The following is a 7,851-nucleotide window of genomic DNA, read 5'->3' as shown; positions in this document are numbered from 1 at the left end:
ACCTGGCTTTCACTGTCCTCATCCCGGCACCAGAATGCCCAGGCTTTGCCCAGCACATGCCTACTGCCCAACCGGTAAGCTCTCAAGTCTCCATGCATCCCAGGCCCTCATCTTTCTCCCCAACATCTTCACCTATCTTCCTTGCTTCTTTCTTTCTTTCTTTCTTTCTTTCCTCATTTAAACTCCATGGAGAGCCTAAGGATACAATGCCAGGCACTGTATTCGCACTAGGAATGCCAATGGTGAAGACCATCTGCATAGATTTCATCCTCCCCTCATCTTTGCCCCAAGCCCATCCCACCGACTCTGTTCCCTTTCTTTTCTTCAGCTGTTGACTCACCCATGCACAATGTCCTGTCCCTTCCTTACACTCAGCCTGGGGGTCCAGGGTGAGCGCCTGGACCAGGATGATGGCAAACAGATGTCATCACCTGTGCTGGTCTGGGTCAACCATCTGGAAGCAGTTTCCTGAACAACACATAGAGAACAGCTCCTCGGTGGTGTTGGGCCACTGGAAGTGGAACCCAAAGTTCAGAAGATGGTGCCCCAGTGATCACAAGTGTGCTCTCCTCAAGTCTGAGTCCAGTCATCCTGAACACACTGTGCATGAGCCCACCCTCATACCATACACACACCCTCACAGAACACATACATATATGCACAAATATACTCACAGTGCACACACAAACTCACACGTGTGCACACACAGTGTATATAGGCACACACACATGCATACACACATATCTATGCTGTCCCCAGGCAGCCTGGCAAACAAATAGGTATCCACAAAAGTTCACAGTCTCTTCCACGTCTTACATCAATTTAGGCAAATCTTCCTGCCAATTTTAGGAGTTGTAACTACTTATACTTTGCAAGTGTTTGATTCACATGTAATGCATACATTTGTTTTCCCTGTGACTAAGGTGTGAAATGCCACTTTAAAATGAGTGACCTCTTACCCCAGAATATTTACATTTCAAGTCCAAAGAACTTGGCCTGTTGTCCCCATGACTACTCATTGTATTAGTCACACACACACACACACACACACACACACACACACACACACACAGAGGACAGCTGGTCTCTGGGGAAGCACTGTTCTGCCTTCCTGTCCCCACCACCCAGACCCTCAACCCACTCTTGCTGAAGTTGCTGATTCTTACTTTAACCCCCGCTAACTAAAGTCACACCTTTCAGTTTCTTACTCCCCCTCCTGGTCAGAAATTTTTTTTCAGCAGATGCAGCTGCTCCCTTTAACTTTTTTCCCTGTTGGGGGACTTCTCTTATTTCTCATTGCAGATGTGTATACTGGGGTGCCCCTGGCACCACAGCACAGGCCACAAGAAAATGTTGAGGTCAGCAAAGCCAGAGGAAGGCCCCCAAGACAAGGGCCACCGATGCAAGGGGGCTGTGGGGCAACCTATGTTGGAGAGGGGGGAACCACACAGGCACATCCCACCCAGCCAGGCCGGGCAACAGGGCACTGTGGAAGGATTGGCTGGGAGAAGGCAGTTCCCAAGAGAGATGTGCTTAGTATGGATGGACTGGTTCCAGTCAGTCCCAGAGAACCCAGTGTCTGGTGCCAAGAAGGCAGCCCACTGAAACTTTTGGCTAGATTAAAGCCCCTCGCCCCTAAATAGCTTCACTGCTACCTGGAAATCCTTCCCTAGGGAGTTACCCTTCTGTAAGGGGACAATAATCCTAGGGAGAGAGACTAAAGTCATGGCCATTTCAGCTCTTCAAAAGCTCTGAGAAAGCAGGAAGGAAAAGCTCAGCACCACGGGGGCAGCAAGAGGCTGATGGGTGGGGGGCCTGGTCACTAATTGATCCAGGCATGGAGCAGGTGGGTCCACAGGGATCAATGTGACCTGAGCCCTTAGCTGCCCATCTTCACTGCCTAACCCCCCTCTCCAGGAACGTGCTCCCCTCCTCCATGTCCTCCAGGGACCTTCACACCCCAAGATGCGTCAGGCCTCCGGGAAGAGGGTGACTGCTCCGTCTGTCACCCTGGTAGCTACTGCAGGTCAGTAATAGCCCAGAGTCCCACACTGACATCGAAGAATGCCCTCCAGACAAAGAGGCCCAACAGGCCCTGGGACTGCCCTGAGCTCGCCTCCCCCCATTAGTGGGGCAGCTAAGGAGCGAGGGGGCCAGGGCCCACTATAGGATGGCAGCCCTACCTGGCCACACAGACCTGAACAGGGAAGGAAACCTGACAATTAGGTGAAGAGAGATAGGACAATGGGCGCAGGCCCAGGACTTTTTTTTTAAAATAATAATAAATACATTCAAACTGAGGAAGGGTCAATATAAAATAAAAACAGCTCGGCTTAGTCCCTGCCTAAAAACATGGGAAAGTTCCTTAGAGGCAAAATTCTTTGTGCCTCCAGTTAATACCAGAGTTCTGCACATACACCCGGGGAAAAAGAGGAACAATCCTTCCTTCTATCTCCTCTTCTGAATCTTCTACAATGTGAATAGTTTTTGTAATTATTGGAGCTAGAAGGACTATGAATGTTACCTATAAACAAAATAATCAGAGAGCAGGGCTCAGGACAGCCAAATTCTACCTGAAATGTCCTACACCTACTTGGTATGGTGAAGACACGTATTTATACAATGGGGACATTCTCACTGTAGCAGTAGAAGCCACTGGAAGAACACTGTGCTTGGGATTCAGAGACTCACAGGCTCTAGGGCTGCATGGGATAGGGGTTCCCCAGGCTCCCATAAGACCTTTGGGACAAGCCCAGCCCTCAAATTAGCCCTCGGCCCAACTCCCCCAGAGTAACCAGACAAAAAGAAAGCATATCGTGGGTCTCTGGTCCAGAGAAAGCTCCCAACATTTGCTGAAAACACGTACCTCCAATTTCCTGGGACTGGGAAGAGGGATCCTCAAAAGAAGAGTTGCTCTACTTCATGCAGAGGCAAACTTGCTTCAAAGCAGATGATTTTCTACTTAAAAGGTGATCGTGGAGGCTTCCTCAGATGCTCTTTCTGGAGGATTGTCTCCCTGTACTCAGGAAGTTCTTCCTGAGGTCTAGCCTGCTTTCTGCTACAGAGTGGGAGATAAGACTAGTGGCCAGACTAGTCTTCTAGAGAGCCCAGGCCCAGGAACCTGGCAGGCCGCCGGCAAGCCCGGGGGTAATGCAGAGAGTGGGTAGACTAACCAAGTTCCTCCAGGAGAGGCTCGTCCTGCTACTGGCAGTCCTGAGTCCTGCCCTTTATCCGCTGAGCTCCGCAGTCAGTGGAGTAGACATCCAGGAATCTGTCTTTTCCGGAAGGATGAGCAAGGGTGGAGCTCCTATTGCTGTACTGGGCCCAGCACCCCTGGGTCTGAGCCTCATGCCCCGTTTTATTGCTGGGTCTTGTTTCTATTCTATACATGGATAGATCCATGTGTTCTCCTGGGAGAGAGGTCAAAAGCATTTCACACTGTGGGTCACAATAAAACTATCTGAAACAAGGGCCTGGATCCCCTCTGGTGCTGAGGCACTGGGCTCAGATCAGTCCCTGCACCCTGATCTCACCCTTCTCCCCTCTCTGTGCTGTTAGAGGTGGACAGGTGTGGGGGAAATGCCCTGCTGGTTATTTCTGTCCTGCTGGGACCTCCGAACTGATGACACAAGGTCCCAGGGAGTCTCAGCCCTCGTGCCCCCAGGGACAACTGTGCGCCAAGCAGTGCCCACCAGGTAATGACCCCTGTTTCTTGCCCTTAGAGTGTGAAAGAGGCAGAGAGCAAGGCTGCTTGGCTGCTACCACAGCACCCACCAGGGCAAAGGATTTCTTGTTTGGGTCAAAAACAGACCCTGAAAATAGCTGACTCCCACACCTGACTGGCTCAGTAGAACCCGTGACTCTTGTCAAATCAGTAACCTTCTGAATTTCATTAGAAGGTTTGATCCCCATGTTGGTCATAGAACTTCCTTAAAGAAATCATCAAAAATAGTTGAGCCCCAGTGTTGTGCAACTAACATGTATCTGCATGTGCATGTGTATGTAATTACATACATCAAACATATGCGATATGAATAGACACCTAGAGCAATTCAGAAGGTTACTAATTTTACAAACATAAAAGCAAGTGAAGCCAGGACTGGCATCCAGACCAATCAACTCCTGGGCCAACAGAACCCCCGTGCCACCCCTGGATTCATGCTGTTCCTGCTCTGCCACAGCGAGCAGTCTACCTACCTTCCACAAGACCCAGTGTGACCCCTTATGCTTCAGGCTTTTACTGCCCAGAGGGCAGTGGAGAACCCACCTTATGCCCACCTCATACTGTGGCGGCTGCCCCTGGAGCCAAGCAGCAAGATGAGTGTGGGCCTTGCCCTGCTGGGCGCTGGTGCAAAGCCGGTAAGTTAACTGCACTGTAGCCAGGAGGATACTGGACCCAAGAAGGGCCGAGGGAGGCCCTCTGGGCAGGAAGAGAGGATGGAAAGTGAGACAACCTTTGCTCTCCAGGAGACCCGACCACTCACCCCTGCCCTGCTGGCCACTACTGCCCTGGAGGGAATAAGACCAGTCCAGGAACCCCCCAGCCCTGCCCTGAACACACCTATCTGGCTGCAGAAGGAGGCCAGAGTCTGGCAGAGTGCCTCCCTTGCCCTCCCGGGTACCACTGCCTGTCCCCAGGTGAGAGTTTGATCCTAAGCTGGATGCTGAGAGCCTCTATGGAGGAGAGTAAGAGGTTTTCAGAGGTCACATGGCCATGCCTGATGTTTTTGCCTCCAGGTCTCTCTTCCTTCAAAAGCCACCCATGTCCTCCAGGCTACTGGTGTCCAGGTGATCAAGGTGCCTTTCTCTGTCCACCTGGCACCTTTCGAACAAAGCCAGGGGCATCATCCCAAGAAGACTGTGAGCTCTGTCTCCCTGGCCACTACTGCCCCCAGGCTGAGCTTCAAGATCATGCAAATGTGTTTGTGATCCCCTGCAGAGCTGGAGCTGAGTGCCCTGAAGGTGAGACTGCCTTGCCTATCTGTCCCTTCCCAGCCCATGCCCCTAACTCTGTGCCCGCACCCCTGAGGCTTAAGCCAGGTGCTCAGGCAGGTCTCACCAGCACAGGGCACATCATGCAGGCATGGTATGGCCACTTGCTTGCCCTAGCAAGCCATATACCCAGTCCCCCAGGGCCCACTCAGTCTTGGTTGGATCTGTACCACCTTGAGTCCCCCTAAGACCCAGGTGCCTTGGTCCGTTCTGTTTCTTTCAGGTTCTGTGGCTGAGGTCACATGCAGGGCTGGCTCCTACTGCGGGCCCCAGACAGGGGTCCCCCCACTTTGCCCTGGGGGCTATGCCTGCCCTGCTGGCTCTTCCACCTACACTGGCCCAGGGCAGCTGTGAGTACCTCCCCTATCTGTGTATCTGGGGCTCCCCCTGTGTCTCAGCCTCTGGGCTCTCCAGAGAGGAGTCAACCCCCTGAGTCCCAAAGGATGCAGACCAAAATAGCAGAGCCCAGAGGCAAGTACTGTGTAGCACATTGCTTGGGCTTCCCAGCTAGGGTGTTCTGGTGCCCCAGTCCTTCCTCTGTCCCTGGGAAGGATGGGTGAGGAAACAAATCCCACTGAGATGCCCTTCTTAGTTTCCAAGGTCATTCCCTGTGGGGTGGCCAGATTTAGCAAATAAAAATACAAGAAAACCCAATTAATAAAAAAAAGAAAGGAAGGAAGGAAGGAAGAAAGAAAACCCAGTTAAATATGAATTTCGGGTAAACAATAAATAATTTTTTAGTGTAAGTACGGCCTATGCAATATGCAGTAGTACTTATTGTTTATTCATTGTTAATTGCTCATCGTTTATCTGAAATTCAAATATGACTGGATGCAGTGTATTTCACCTGGCAACCTCAATCCTGTGTCCAGAACCGACATTCCCAGCACTCCCAACTGTGTCCCCCAACCCGGAGATGATCAGATGTGGTCCACATATTCTGTTGCCCAGGGTGAGGTGGGTAGGGAACACAGGCTTGGACACTGTCCAGTGGCCTGGCCACTTAGACGAGGCTCAGCCTCCTCCAGGAAGACACCTTGACCTACTTAGGCCTCATCAGACAGTAGACCACCTCAGAGCCCCTTATCTGGGACAAATTCAGGGCCACCCCTCCCCCAGCCAGCTTAAGGCCCAAGTGTGGAGAATGTGGAGAGGGGTGGGGGACCCAGCTAGTGTGCTGAGATCAATAGCACACACAGATCCTCTCAACATGAAACTAGAGTCTGGGGGGTCTGTGTCTCTGTGCAGCTGCGTGTTTCCCTTTTACTGCCCCGTGGGCAGTGCCCATCCACGTGCGTGCCCTGGGGCCTCTGAGGCCCTGAATGGAACTGGCCTTAGGGTCTCCAAGGAGACTTGCTGCCGCCTCTGTGAAGCAGGCACCTACCGCAGCCAGGCCCTGGATTCCCAGACCTGTCAGCCCTGTCCGCCTGGATTCACCTGCTACCAGGGTGAGTTTGGGAAGCCTGGGTGTGAGCAGGAGAGGGGGGCTGGGGCCTTGGAATTGGACAGAGCCCAGTGAGGAGGATAGAGGTGGAAAGTAGGGAGGACCCACAGAGCCGCTAGGAGCATGCAGGGGAACAGGCCTATAGTTTTTCTCAGCTAGGCCAGCCACCTGATTGAGAAAAGCCCAACTCTATGGCGGGGGTGGGGGGGTGGGGAGGGAGGAAACACAGGTGAAAGGAGAGTCAGAGAAATTAGGTGCCACACCTGTCTTGATGTTATGTTTAAAAGACCTAAAAATTATTGACTGTGCATCATATCATACAATGAGCATGTTGGAGCCTGTCCTGGGAAACAGGACAAACTACAGCCTGGTATATAAGCAATGCTGGATATGCAGCTCTGTGTCTACTGAGAAAGATGGAAGTGTGTTGTGTAGTGCCCAAAAGGCCAAGGGTATTGTTGCTTGGGGGGTGGGAGGGTAAATACAAGAAAGCACAGAGACTCTACTATCTCACAATCTAGATTCTTCCCTGATCAGTATTTGCTTTGCTATCTCCCCTCCCACTCCCTTCCCCACTTGAATCCTACCGGCAAGCTCATTCTTACCTCAGACTCTGCCATTTCCCAGTCTGCACCTCAGCTAGAGTCCATGGCTCAGAATTTCCCCCTCTATATCCCTCCAGGAACAGAGAGTTACCACAGCCACCCCTGCCCAGTGGGGCACTACTGTCCTGCCAGGACTCATAGCCCCAGGCCCTGCCCAGTGGGAACGTTTAGAAACAGCAGCCAGGCAGGGGCAGCTGGAGAGTGCCTGCCATGCCCTGCAGGCACCTTCAGTGCCCAGCCTGGCCAGGCTGGCTGCCTCCCCTGCGGGAGCTCTGCTTTCTCTCCACCAGGTGAGTCTCCATTTATGCTCTCCCCTGAAAACTGGTTAATCACCCTTGTCTCCAGATATGGCCTCCAAATACACCATTTCTCCTGTCCTCTGAAGTTTTGAGGATGAAGAGTGTAAGGTTTCAGAAAACCTCACTGCCACCAGATTTAATTGTTTTATGAAAGCTGCAGTATGTGAGAGAATGGGTGACCCCATGACTCCCACAGCACAGGCATAGTGTGTGTGCATAGGTAAAATGAGTTTGTGCCTTGACTTCAACAAGCAAATGAGTGAATGTGAGGAAACAAGCTCAGAGATGTCCAGCAACTTGCCCCAGATGACTCGACTAACGGAGGAGCCAGAACCTTGCACTGAGACAGCAGGAGAGGTTCTGATGCTGCAGCAAGCTCTTAAAGGTGGCAGCAGCCACACCCAGTTCTCTCACACCCACCCCCGGCTCAGAACCTGTGCAGCAGGATTAGGCACAGAGACATAAACCCAGGACTCAGCTGTGGTCACTGGTTCCTTGTTGATCCCCTTCA

At 52.0% G+C, this 7,851-nt stretch overlaps 1 long non-coding RNA gene across 1 annotated transcript; it reads left to right on the top strand.

Moving 5' to 3' along the window:
- Positions 1-4,628: 4,628 nt before the first annotated feature.
- On the top strand, positions 4,629-6,438 carry LOC111159880. The gene is made up of 4 exons (XR_002641439.1): positions 4,629-4,638; positions 4,738-4,962; positions 5,216-5,342; positions 6,241-6,438. It is a non-coding gene; the product is annotated as an uncharacterized LOC111159880 (long non-coding RNA).
- The last annotated feature ends 1,413 nt before the right edge of the window (positions 6,439-7,851 follow it).

This window comes from Enhydra lutris, unplaced genomic scaffold (genome assembly GCF_002288905.1).
Source record: "Enhydra lutris kenyoni isolate GAN:26980312 unplaced genomic scaffold, ASM228890v2 scaffoldscaffold71, whole genome shotgun sequence".
In the NCBI taxonomy this organism is placed as follows: domain Eukaryota; kingdom Metazoa; phylum Chordata; class Mammalia; order Carnivora; family Mustelidae; genus Enhydra; species Enhydra lutris.
This window is presented reverse-complemented; position numbering and strand designations above follow the sequence as displayed.